Raw genomic sequence first — 14,230 nt, forward strand, 5'->3', positions numbered from 1 at the left:
CTGTGAAATATTCACAGAGAGCTTCTTCACTCCAAAAGCATGCTGAAAATAGTTAGAAAATAGTGAGAGAAACACTTTAGAAAGAAAAGAGTAAGAGGAGGTGATAAAATGATCTACTTAAAATACTGTTGAAACCATGCTAGAAAAAGAATGGATTATGCAAAGAAATAGGTCACACCATGTCTAAGAGAGAAATTAAAAAGAAAAAGAAAATACTGAATACACAAAAATGCTAAATGTAACTTTTGTTATGCTTTAACCTTACATTCTTGTAGGAATCTCTATCTTATATTTACATTATTTCTAAATTATTCATTTCTAAAACTGTTACAAGAGCAAAGAGTTGCTGAAATACTTATCTCCCGCTCTTCCAAATGACTACATGTTCACTGTGCTTTCCTACTATTCCAGTCCAAAAAGCAGCTGATCTTTCATTAAAGGCATGAGAATACTTTCAGACAATATCATAGGTTTTCTAAGCCGCGTTTGTCTCAGTTGACTCCCAGTAATTCCATAAAGAAGTTCCAGTAAATTGGGAATGGACAGTTACTTTAATGTAGAGATTTTCTTTTTTCTGGTTCTTGTCTGCATATTGGTTTCCTTCTGCCACTTCCAGCTAGTAAAAGTCATGTACTGTGACATGACTAGTATGCTACAGGTAAGAATTTTCAATTATCTTCTTAAAAATTATATCTGTATCTATTATATCTATAATGTGCTATCTCATTGTCAAATTTTACTGTCAATAAGGGATTAGAAATGAGGTTGTAGAAGCAAGTTAAGTCTGGCGATTCTGCCATATTTTAGTCCTTGAATTTGCTGTCTTAATAATCTTTTTAATGAAAGACTATATTTAGTTTGCAGCTTGTTCGAATAATTGCCAAACACTTGTGGACACAATTTCAAAATTTAATTACTTGTTAGAATTCTGCATAATTATGTCTTTTCTTTTTTTTTTTTTCTTTTTTTTCTCTGAGCATATGAACAGTCTTTTTCTGAATTTGAAGGAGTACTGGTATTCCTACAATATTTCTTGGGCAAACAACAGTATTTTTGTGCCAAGAAAGAATGTTCATTGTTTGCTATTCAATTAATTAATTTTTGCTATACATTCAAATCATTTTTTTCTTATTAGCATTAGTATGTTCCCCTAGCATACAAAAATAACTGCTGTTTTATAAACTTTAAATAATAAATTACTTCCACACTCTTACAGTTCTTATCTAGATATTACCATTCTCAATTTCTATGAAACTGTGAGCTAGGAAGTTCCATCAGCCCTATTTTACTGACTGGAGATTGAGAGTTACGCAGATTATTCTGAGTGATATCAGCAGAGAGGAGATCAGAAGAATGAATAGTTTGCAACTGAGGCCTGAATTTGTGAGCCTCTAAGCAGAACTTTCTTTATCTGTAAGAACATCTTCCATCTGCATCATGAAAACATGCCATTCACAGTCTATTACTACCCCCCCATACCATCACAACACATTGTTCAGTACTTCTCAAATCCAGGAGATCTGTTTGAATGCCTAATCCCATGTTCACAAATCAAAAAGCCTGCCCAGATACTTCCTGTGTCCTTTCTGTAAATTGCATAAGATGAAGGCCATCGTCTCCTCCCTACGCTTTTGTAATTGTCACCCATCTCTAGGGGCTATTAACATCCTGTCAGTCAGCAGACAAATGAAGTCAGTGCCACAATGATCTATCTACTCAGTATGAAGGCAGCTTTAAAGAGCCTTGAGCCAGGTGAACTGAAGTGGCTGAATTAAAGGTGAGGCAATGGATATTGCAGCTGAAATGGATGAGGAGTGTTTATACAGGGTGCTCTGCCAGCAGCATCACAGGTCAGGCAGCGAGCAGCTTGGCCGTTTCGCCTGTCTAGATTTGCACTGTGTTAGTCAACTGACAGTAGTTAGCCAGCTGTGTTCATGCATAAACGCAAATGCATGTAGGGTACAACCATTCTGGACTTAAGTTCTGGACTAAAGCTCTGGTATGTGTAAACAAATGTTTTCATAAGATCTGAAAGCAAAAATGCATTGCATGCATTTCTACTGACTTACAGATAAGCTTTTTCTATGGGGTAAACCACTAAAGTAGCATGAACCAAGCATTGCTTAGACTAAAAGAGGATGCTTTTAATTTTATGCTTGAAGTAGAACTGATTCCAACTGAAAAGAAGGAGTGACTAATGTCATTTTTTTTCTCCAAGGACTACAGGATATAAGATAGCCAAGAGCCTCTTAGGCTGTCAGCCCCAGATCTGTCATGTCATATTTTAATCATAGTCTTTATCCAGTCTTGAAAATGAGCATTTTTTCCTTTGTTTCTACTCTTTCTAACAGAAAATAGTTTCCCAGTCTGTTTGAAGTCTTTCAATATCTGGCCTGATTTTTTTCTCAATCAGTCCACACAAGTTTGTTCTAGTGCCAGTGTTACTAGTACTTCTGCTGAGGTGAACTAGCTAGTTTTCCTGCTTGTTATTTAGGAGAGCAACTGTATGCCTCCTGGCTCTTCATTCTGTTTAGGTAAATGCATCAAGCTCTTTTACTCTCCTTTGGTAAATAAAGTTTCTCACTTTACATCTTATGCAAGACTAGAGTAAAAAGAGGCAACTTGTAACTTGTAACTTGAGGCAAAACTAATATATCAATACTGTACATTTCTATTTGCAGAAACATCTGTAGTTATTGTACCACGTTGAAGAGCATGCCATGAGGTAGGTATATTTGAGGTCAAGGACAATATGGCTATTTAAATCTCTGAAATACCAAACCTGGGAAAGATTGCTGCTGGCAGATTCTACAGTCTAGAGTTGATTGTCATCTCACTGAGTCAGTACAAGTTCAGCACTGTAGAGATGTTGAAGATCAATGTGATACATTTATCTTCTGAAGTTAATCACTATTTATCATTGCACGTCTTATAGAACATATAAACATCCTGAATATTGGTCTTTCTAACTGAAAGTAGAAAATGAAGGTAACAAAAAAATTATGGGTAAAATACATTTATTTTAAAATAGATCTAACGATACTGTGTTGTTGTCACAGAGTTCAATCCAATATTTTGAACTCAAAAACTGACCAAAAGAAAAAGAGAAAAAAATCTTCCTGGATATTTTCATATTTTAAAATTTAATTATCAGCAAGTAAGTATCAAATCCTTTTCTTCTGCAGGAGTTTTATACATTATGACTAAAAGTGCTCAGAGTAGAAGTGGAGTTCTACAAAAATGTTACTTGGACAAGCTGTGGTATTGTCTGGTTTTTAGTATTTTTACGAGTTTAGAGAGGGAAAAAAAATTAATTATCAAATTCTAATTAATTGAAATCTTATTTGATTTTTTTTTTCCATATGCATACAAGCTCCAGGACTCCTTGAGATTACAGAAATATAAAGTATTTGCTTAAACTAAATTTTCACAATAGTCTTTGTTAAAGCTTTAATTATTGTATATGTCTGCTATTTAGGTTGTAGGAATCTAAGGATGCAGTCATCAAAAATGTAAAAATGTTTGTAATGATTTGTTATTCCTTCTCTTCCATATGATGGAAAATGAGACTCAACTCAGAATATTTTCAGAATCACACACAGAATCACAGAATCACCCGGGTTGGAAGGGACCTCAAGGATCATGTAGTTCCAACCCCCCTGCCTAGCAGGGCCACCAAACATACACATACAGAAGCTACATATTACCATAATAAATAAATCCGCTTTTAGAACATAAGCATTGAAGGTGACTCTCTGAATTGTTGAACTCAGGAAATGAATTTTTGTTACTATAGTCAATTTGGTTACAATAGTCATCAAATTTCACTTCAGCAATGGTTACATGGCTGTCTTCCTTATTATTACTCAGGAGATTTCTTCAGATTCTCACTTCTTATAATTGGAAAACCTCAAATTTCCAGTCTAATTGTATTAATTTCCAGTTCATACTCTTTTTCTTTGAAAAGCTCTTTATTTGATCTCAAATTGTGACTTGATGACTAATTTTGAGAGCTATGATGGGAATCCATTATCAACTCTTCAGAGAAATGCTCTCAATGCCTTGCCTAATTTCCACTACTTGAAATATAGTATCACTATTTCTATTCTCTGTCTAGTTGACATCGTGGAAAGGGAAAGAGCCAAAAGAACATTTAAGGAGTCAGTTTTTAGATATTTTAGCTTAAGACTCAAGTGATGATTTCAACCAAATGGATAGATGTTAGGACAGTAAGAGCTGAATTTAATTGCTGAGGGTGATGTAACATGCATTTTATTTCTATTTGTGTTGAACATATCACACTGAATGGAAACAAATCACTGTTTCACTGCAGTGCAGAGAAGAATGTGAAATATTCTCTTGAAAACTGTCCATCCGATTTCTCAGTTTGATTAAAATTTTTCTGTTGAGTTTGCTCTCAGTGGAAATTTGAATGTTTGACTACATACATATATTTTTTCTGAGGTATCATGTTCTTCCTGGAATTCTTATGTGACTATCTTTCTTTTGAAATTAAATTCTGCTGTTGTGTGGTGGAACATAGATGTTAATATCCGTTCATACTGAGAATCTGATTCTCAAAAGAAAAAGCCTTTCCAGGTACAAGTAGTCTTCAAGGCTGAGATAGATACTTTTGTGTTACACACATATGTTGAGAATGGTCAAAAAATTCTGACAAGAAAGGGCACTAACAATTTTTACTTGAGTGTTATTAGGTGAGATTTTTACAGAAAAAAAATGAATTGAAGAGACTTTGACATCAATCATGTTGTTCACCTCCATTATTTTTTCAAAGATCAGTTCTGCTCTCAGTAGAATAGCTTACATAGTTTGTAGAATTTCATTGTCACACATATCTCTCAGATACAATTTTTCCTCTACACTGAATGGACAAAGTTAGAAACATTTTCCAGCTAGGAAAAAACCCTGACCCACATTTTTGTGACATAAAAAAATATGTGTTCTCAGATAGCATGGCAGGCTTGTAGAAGGATGGTGACTAAGCCTTCAGAAGATGATCAGTGTGCCCTAAACACTTGCTATTAGGATCCAGAAGGAGTGGGATAGGCAGCGTCAAAATGCCAAGTATATTTGGACAGGAAAGAATCATAGGTGAATACCAGCTGCCTACTCCCTTGGCAGCAAAAGGAAAGGTAGAAAGAAACAGATTTTTAGCTTTAGGCAATTCTGAGTAACAGAACTAAGAATTGAAGAGGTGTGGCTTATCTTTTTATTAAGAGACATATCTCCATTGTGGGGAAAGAAATGTGTTTTGTTTTGGTTTGGGTTTTTTTTTGCATAATAGTGAGATGCTATGACTCCAAAGAGGTAACATGGAGCTCTGATACACGATAACTTCCTGCTTGCAGAATAGAATATCTGCATTTTTGAGTAACATCATAGGATGTACTGGTAGAAACTGGCTGTGCAGTCTGAATGATAGTCAGAGGGTAAGGTCAGCTTTGATAGGTTATCTCAGCATACCATAACAGGTAAAAACTAAGCAAGAACAGGAGAAGAGCAGTCAACAAAGCAGTAAACAGGGGCGGAACATCCACTGAGGGAATTAGAAGAATTGGATAGAATGTAAATCCTGGAGTACTCAAGCACTGAGGAAACAGGAGAAGAAATCTGTGCTGGGAATTAGGAAATACAGACTGTTACATGTCTCTGGTTGGTTCACATGGTTGTCTGCTCTTGCAAAAGCATGAAATAAATTGTGATTATATTATTTGTGAATAGCAAATTCTGCCTGACCCTGGACTATTGAATACAGGCATTTCTCACAACATGAACTACTGTAGTGGGGGCAAATATTGTGTTAAATTGAGAAGATCAAATAAACAAACAGATTGACCCCAAAACACTCCTTTTTTTTTTTTCTTTTTTTTCTTTTTTTTTTTTTTTTGTGGCAATAGTTACAATGATACACAAATTGCAGAATCAAAACAGCTGTCTCTCTGGAGATGCTGGGGGATGTGGGAAAGCATTTTACTTCTACTTTTCTGCTGTATTTCAGCAAAAATAGTAGACAGTCTTATCTTTGCATTTGCAGTGGTAAATGGATTTGAAGAAACAACATTCCCTCTAAAAGGATTGCAAGAAACAAAGAAACCCCAAATTCTTCAGATTAAAAAGCAAGGTGAATTTTCTTATGTACCCAGAATTCTTTAAGCTGTTCTTGTGACTTGTCTCCTACATCCAGATTTTCTCTCTATTCCTAACTGTTGCATGGCCACTGATTAAAAGTATAAGGGTAAACAATTGAAATATCCAATAAGGTACACTTTTCTATAACTAATGTTTTCATTGACTTGCAGGCAGTTGTGGCACAGGATTTTCATTTTTAACATGCCTACAGTAATTATCCATGTTTCACTGATGTTTATTTATTGTTTAATTAAAGTGCTTTTCAGAGAATAAAAAAGACCATTAGGATAAAACATTGTGTCAAAAGCAAAAAGTTGCAATAAAATTCAAGCATGGAAATGTCTTCTGCTGGCTTCTGTATATTTATTTGCCATGTTCTGGTAGCAAGCTTCAGATAAACAGAATATTATGTTACTCTAAAGTAATGTTCTCTGTCATAGTTTCAGCTGGGATATAATCGTTTTCCTCAGAGTGTCTGGTATGATGCTATGTTTTGGTTCTAGGAGAAAAACACTGTTGATAACACACCAGTTTCCAGTTGCTCCTAAGCAGTGTTGTAGAGAGCCAAGGCCATTTGCAGTGAAAGGCCCAAGGAACTGGGAGGGAACAGAGTTAGGATAGCTGATTTCAACTGGCCAAAGGGATGTTCCATACCATATGATGTTGTATGGAAAGATTTTGGAAGAGAGTGGCAGCTTTTTTTCCAATATGGATTCAGGACAATTTTTTGGAAAAGAGCTGATTAAAAAGGAAAGGCAGTTAGCAATGACAATAATATTTTGAGGAAAAGTATCACATCATATATATGTCTAATAATTTAATCCATCTTTGTAGAGAACACTGCAAATGCATTTTATTAAAAGATACCCTGCTAGATTTGAAGCTTAAATTCATTAATCTCCTTGAATTTTTACACTTGTCTGGTATGATTTGAAATACTTACCCTGATGCATCAACGGAGAGTAATCATCTGCTTGAGTTTATGGGAATCACTATCACTGTGAGATGCGGGAAATTACATGTGTAACTTCAGAATGCTAGAAAAAGAGAAATGTAAATGCTTTTACTGAGGTGTGTGAGTATTTCTTAAATGTTTCTTAAAAAATCCTTTCCTTTTAATTAAAGGTTAAACAATTAAATTGCTGCACACGTTTTTGATGTTATTTTTGGTTTATAGTTTTTTAACTTTTCTGGCATGACCAATCCATTTTCATTCTCATTGGAAGGTCCAGAAAATTCTTAAAAGCAAAATTCTTTTAATTACTGATTCCTAGACCTGGCTTTATTTCAGATCTTTGATTTTTGCATATCCTCTGAAGTTAACCCTTTTATAAGAAGAGATGCAAATGGGAAGGGTGACTTTAGGACAGTCGGCATCTCTGTGATAATGCCTGGACAGAGGTTCCTGGATAACTTAGAGTTCAATCACAACATCTCAGTCTCTAAATTGTGCTTAAGAACATAAAACTGGGGGAACACTCCAGAGCCAAGGTCTATTGGAGAGCAGCATGCTCTGATTAGGATTTGTTTGTCCCTTGGCAAAGAGTGTCTGTTGGTAGCTGTTACATATGTGTATGGCCTCTCTGTCAGCTGGTGCTGGAGCTCCTATACCAGAAATGTATCTGTTAGATATCCAGGTCTTCTTGTTCTCAGAGGGTCACAGAGGGAGCAGATTTTATGAGACTGTATTGTGTACCTTGTTATATTAAAAATAATAATAATAATAATAAATTAATTACTTTGCTACCATCCTTGTGTGTGTGTATGTGTGTAAAATATTGGTTATCTTCAAATGCTATAGCACACCTAGAACAAGCCAAATTTGTGTCACCTGTACCTAATTTGGAAAAGTGGATTTTCTTCTTTAATTAGGCTGATGATTACTGGAGCAAGGCCATTGTATCCTCTTCTGTAACATGGGTGCTTAATGTCTTCTGGAAGTTCTATATAATAACACCCAATTCATAAAAAACACATGTTCTGTAGCAGTGCAGTTTATCTTTACTGTCCTTCTGTGGCAAATTACAGTTGTGGACTTGTGACCTTTAATAAAATTTTAGGGCAGGTGTCAAGGTACTTAAGCTGCTTAAGTTGTCTATCCTGAACTAGGGTTGGTGGTGCAGATACTTTTCACAGTCCTTAAAATGTTGTTGTCTAGCTGTCTCCAGTTGTGAGAGATCAAGCCCAGTGTGCTTCTCTGATCTGTGCTCATATTTTGTGATTTCTGGGTTGGGTGGAGTGGGAAACAGGTGCATTCAGCCACTCAAGTCCTGAACAACCAAGAGGTTTCTTCTTTGAATCTCAAGTATTTTTGTTATAACTTAAAACCTATGGTGGACCTAGGTGTCCAAATCTCCTTTTCTTTCTTATGAATTGGTCATGTGGCTGAAAAGAAACTACTTAAAGCTGGACCTCTTGGTTTTAAATGTCTGATATGAGGCCTTGTACTTCACCTAACATTAGCCTCTTAAATCCATTTTCTGCTGTTCCTGTTTTCTAAGTATGGTATGTGTTGTAAGGGAAGGAACGACTAATAATCCCTTTCTTCAAATAGCTGCCTAACAAAACCATCTCTGTATGGCTTCGTGAATCACAATGGAAATGTTGCAACTCTTGTTTAAAAAATTGTATCTCTTTTAATGATAGAGAAATAATGATGAAATGATTAAAAAAACAAATCTATGCTGGATTATGTCAGATTTCACTGAAAATCGTAAGGAATTCAAAGTAACTGCTATATGCTACTAGTGCGTTGTTTGCAATGCAATATCTTAAAGCATTTATCAAAAAGTAAAATCAAAAATATGCAGTGATCATTTTCTCAAGTAAAACTGTATTTTGCTAATTCAGAAGTCTCCTGATACGTAACTACTAGTGAGGGTAATGGTTGTCTTTCAGGACTTTAGTTTCATTTCATTTGGTTTAATTTTTCATTTTAGTGACTTTTTTTTTTTTTTTTTTTTTGTATGGATGCCCAAACAACTGATGCCTGCTTTACCCCCATAACTTCATTGCTCATAGACCTAATCATTAGACTTGTCTTAATTGAAATTCTCCAAGAATATAGGCTCTGCAGAAAATCAAATTTCTATAAGAACTGTGAAATATAGAATCTTACTTTTTTGACTTTATTTCACATTCTATGCTAAAATGGATGAAAACTATCTTTCTCTGGGGGCTTTTCTACTTCAGCCAATCATAGGTCTCCACAGTTTTGGGCTTCAGACTGATTGAAAAGTCTTATACGTTTTTCTTTGTTGGATAGGTGTTTTGTAGTCAAACAGAAAATCTTGACTTCATTTTGTTTCATGAGGCTCCCATGTGGAGGATAAAACACCCGGGGGGTTAGGGAGGAAAGTAAACAAACAAACATAACATATCAGAATTTCTGCATTCAGTTTACAAGAGTCATGTGCACAATGTGTTGTGAAATTTCTAACTGCCGTAGAAGTTACTTGGAAGAAAAATAGAAATTTGTTTACACCCCAAAACCAACGAGCACTATATTTTCTTCCAATCCTGGACATATCCTGTATGTTTAGTAACGAATATAATTTTTGCCTGAATATAAGAAAAAATAGAAAGATCACTTGTTGCTGCATGCTGGATATAACTATTTTAACTCTGCCTTATTTCTGTCTGTTGTCTCTTTACAAGCTGAAGTCCACTTATATTTACAATCTTTATGAAGATAACATTGAGCACTTTTGATAATGTTTTCAGATTTGTATTACATAGAATGTAGACTATGTTGTACAGATATTTTATAATATGTCAAAATCTTTAGTGTTAGAAAAGGTGTCTAAGATCATCTAGTCCAACTGTTCACCTACCACAATATTACCACTAAACATGTCCCTAAGTACTACATCTACCCATTCCTTAAATATCTCCAGGAATGGAGACTTCTCCACCTCCCTGGGCACTCTGTTCCAATGCAATACCTATCTTTCTTTACTTCTTCCTAATATTCAATCTGAACCTCTGCTGGTGCAACTTGAAGCCATTTCTTGTTCTATCTCTGTTACCCGTAAGAAGAAGCCAACTCCCACATTGCCACAATTTTCTTTCAGGTCATTGTAGAGGGCAATGAGGTCTTCTTTGAACCTCCTCTTCTCCAGACTGAACAGTTCCAGTTTCCTCAGGTGCTCCTTATAGGACTTGTACTCCAGACCATTCACCAGCTTCATTGCCCTTCTCTGGACATATAAAACCATATATTTTTAATATTTTATGTCATATTTATTTTATATTGTATTTTGTACACATGTATATTTAAAATGTGTATATTATTTTACCTTATCCTTCTGGAGATGGGCTGACTAGACTAGTGTGAGAAACTAAAAAATGTGCATCCACATTGTGTTTATGAAACATTGCAATTAGATTTATTGTTTTTGTATATTCCTAATAATTCTGTCAGCATCCTGTCTGACCACAGCTGAATATGGAAGTGGTGTTGTCAGAGAAGTATCCACACTGGCTTCTATGTACCTGTCCAAAATGTTGGTAATGTGTCATTGGATATGTGTAGTTAGAATTTTTTCAACCTAGTCAAGTACTTGTTTCATACTTACTGACAATGTAGAATTGGATAGAATCATAGAATCATTTGAATTGGAAGGGACCTATAAAGGTTATCTGGTCTAACTTCTCTGCAATGACCAGGGATACCTACAGCTAGATCTGGTTGCTCAGAGACCCACCCAACATAAACTGTCAGTGTCTCCAGGGATGGGACATCCACAAATACTCATAAAGGCATACATAGCTATGAGCTCAGGACATCCTTAAATACAGATGGTGAAGAGGATATGTGAGGATAAAAAGCATCATATATCCCCATTTTTCTTCTGTGATTTCCAAAAGCCTTTAAAATCAGTCTGCAGTAGAGACAGGAAAACATAGTAGATGGATTTCTAGAAATGCCCTGATTGTATATATATAATATAATATATAATCAATTTTAAATGTGTTGCTAATAATGGCTAAAAAAAAGACAGAAAGAAAAGAATATATTTGTATATTTATTTTTATAACTTTCTCAACACATTTGTGGTATTGTACACTGAAGAAAATATATTTCATTAACTGTATCTTGTCTGACCACTTCTCTGCAAGTCTGTATCACGATTTGCTGATTTTATTATTCTAAGTAATATTTAACATCAGAAACGTTTTCAATTCATTGCTTACTTTTTTTTCTACTTTCTTAATAAGAGCACTGAATAGCTCTCTATTCGCTTCTCCTTTACCTTTGTAGAGGAAAATCTAGAGGTGCTATTAGTCTGGGTCACCATCACTTATTTGCTAATTGACTCTTGGATACAAGCCTGATAGATCTACGAACGCTGGTTTCCTCCAACTTAAGAAATATAGACTCTCTACTGATCTCTCTCTTTACCAGTCTCTCCCTTTGTTTATTAGAACTATCTTTAACTGTAATTTTTTGCCAATTTGGTTGAGTGATTTGACTAGGTTATCTGTAAGTATCAGAGTTAGGAAACTTTGGAAGCTGAAGAAGCACTCTGTGGAAATACTGCTATATCTTTGTCCTTGTCCACATGTCAACATGTCTCATGTTGCTGCATTCTTACCTTACGTTCATTCTCCCCACTGTATCTGTTAGACAGCTGGGGGTAGGTAGAGAACTAATTGTACTGGGTTTGGTTCCAGATCTGGTGCTTGAAACTTATCTGTTGGGAAATAAATTATTTACATTAAGCAAAGTAATGGACCACAGCATGGACCCAAATCATTTACCAGCCCACACAAGGCAGCTCATATCCATGTACAGTGAATCAGGAAGGTTAGATGGCTTTGGCGGAGAGCCACAAAAGCTATCACAATAATGCTCACACTTATTAGGAAACAATGATTACATGAGGAGTGTATTTGTAATCCTATCTGTCTTCTGCCGGATTAACACACGCTCAGAAACAAAAATGTTTGTGTGTGTATACTTTGTATTCAGTCAGACTATTTTATATCTGTGATTGGCTACATCATTTTGTGGTAAAATATGAAATTGATTTTGAGAAAGGATGTCAGTTTTTCTGTTTTACTAAAGAGATAAATTTATATGACAAGGAAGAAATATTAGAATACTCTTACCATTGACCTAATAATAGTTTGGATAGACAGGTCTGATAATATTCAGCAGGTTGTTCTCAGGTTTGAATGCTGCAAGATTATTTCTAGGCTCTATAAACCTGTATGGTATATAGGAGTGGAGAGCTATACTTCAGAGGAATTCTCTTTCAAGTGCATATTATAAGCATCCTTTGTGAGTAGTAAAAGCAAATACTGGCCAAAGGTTAAAGCCTTAGAAATCAAGGTGATAACCTTCAAAAAGAACTGCTTTTGCAGCAAGTGAACCTGGCCCATGTGCTCTTTCTAATTAATCAGAAGCTCACAATGTTCTTTCAGACCTGAAGTTGGAGGGAGATGGCCATTAGGCATACAAATCAGCAATGTGACGATAAGGGTTACAAGGCAGGTCGCCCACTTGCACTGTAATGGAAAATTCATTTTTTCCCCCTCTCTTGCTAAGCAAGTGGGAATTCCCAAGTGGATGTAGTCTAGGCCAACTTATCTCATTAATGGGAGATCCCATGACTTTTTGTACCTCATTATAGATGGAACAATGTCCTTAGTAGACATATGGCATTTTTCTATTATTATTAATATACATTTTTGAATTAGTATCCTTTGCCCTTCCTCATCCCTATAGCAAAATCCCCATTTGACTGTTATCAGAAAAGCTGCAGCAGTCTCAGTACTATTACATTTATAGAAAGAGAAATTTGTGATGGTTTGTAGTTCCATAAGCATTTTCAGATAGAACAGTTGTATTCACTGTTTTGTATGTACAAGGAATTAGCCCTTAGTGCATACCATATTCTCTTAACCCTACTGCAGAATTTCTGATGCATATTAAGAAGAATATGCAGCTCACTGCTATATATGAGTCTCACAGAGGTATGAAGCTATGAAATACAACATCAAATTACTGTATTCTCTCAAGTAGAAGATTCAGAAGAGTTTTAATCTTCAATTTACATGTTTTGATAATATATAATATATTCCAAACACTGCTTTTCTTGCTGAAGTAGCTTAATATTATGATTTTTTTTTTTTATTTCACACACACAATTCCTTTGGGTTCAACTTGTTCTAACACTTACCAATATATATATTATATATATATATATATATATATATACACACACAGGATTATACATTTAGGACATCTGGCTGGCTTTTAATTATTCAGTTCTTTTTTTCAATGTCATCTCCATTGACTACGTAGTTCAAAAAGTGCTGTAATTCTACTTTACTTTTGTGTTTTACCTTTTCTCATTATTCTTAATAAAGAACAATTTTCCTTCTCCATAAGCATTAATTAGCAACTCCTTCAAAAGATTATAAGGCAAATTCACCCTTCTTTCCTGTCACCGTCAAGCACTCTCACTGTTTCCTTCTCACTGTTTCTTGCAGTCTCTTTCTTTGGTTCTTCTGCTTTCCTTTTCTGCAGGGTTGTCTTTCCCTCATAGAATATTTTAAAATGTTAATACATTTACAATGTACAATATCACTGAACCGATAGACTACATCTATTATTTCTTATCACTCAGTGAATCCAGACGTCATAGTACAATACATTAAGACTCAGTCCAATATGAGAAGCAGGGAATGTGATTAGAAAGCGTGGAATCCCCTTAAGTGTGGCCATGACATTCCAAGGCAGTTCACCCCCTTTAGTGAGTAATGGTGGTATTAAATGAAGTCATCCTGCTCAGTTTCCCATTCCTTAAGTAGTAAGGGAAAGCCTATACAATTTTTGTGTATAAAAATCAAAGTGTGGGGAGAAAAACCTACAGAGATCCAAGTAATTCAAAGAACAGGTCTACCAAGGAAGTTACTTTTCTTACTTGCTCTGCTTTTAGCTTATAAATTATATTAACACTCGCTCCTGTTTGAAAATTTCTATCAAAATCAATATCAAATACAACTAGAAAATTTTAGTGGAGTCCAAATGGGAGAATGTAGTCCAAGATTCTCTAAATAACAAAGGATA

General features: G+C 35.1%; 1 long non-coding RNA gene across 2 annotated transcripts in view; it reads left to right on the forward strand.

Moving 5' to 3' along the window:
• Positions 1-424: 424 nt before the first annotated feature.
• The window catches only part of LOC128091148 (uncharacterized), a 35,318-nt gene continuing 21,512 nt past the window's right edge, over positions 425-14,230 (forward strand). The window contains exons 1-3 of one of the 2 annotated variants that reach the window (XR_008211270.1): positions 425-658; positions 2,682-2,725; positions 6,056-6,142. This is a non-coding gene — a long non-coding RNA (uncharacterized LOC128091148). Of the gene's footprint in view, positions 659-2,681; positions 2,726-6,055; positions 7,800-14,230 lie in introns of those variants that run through there. The other variant, XR_008211269.1, reaches the window with a different exon arrangement.

The sequence above is a fragment of the Tympanuchus pallidicinctus genome, unplaced genomic scaffold (genome assembly GCF_026119805.1).
Source record: "Tympanuchus pallidicinctus isolate F22 unplaced genomic scaffold, pur_lepc_1.0 scaffold10, whole genome shotgun sequence".
Taxonomy (NCBI): Eukaryota; Metazoa; Chordata; class Aves; order Galliformes; family Phasianidae; genus Tympanuchus; species Tympanuchus pallidicinctus.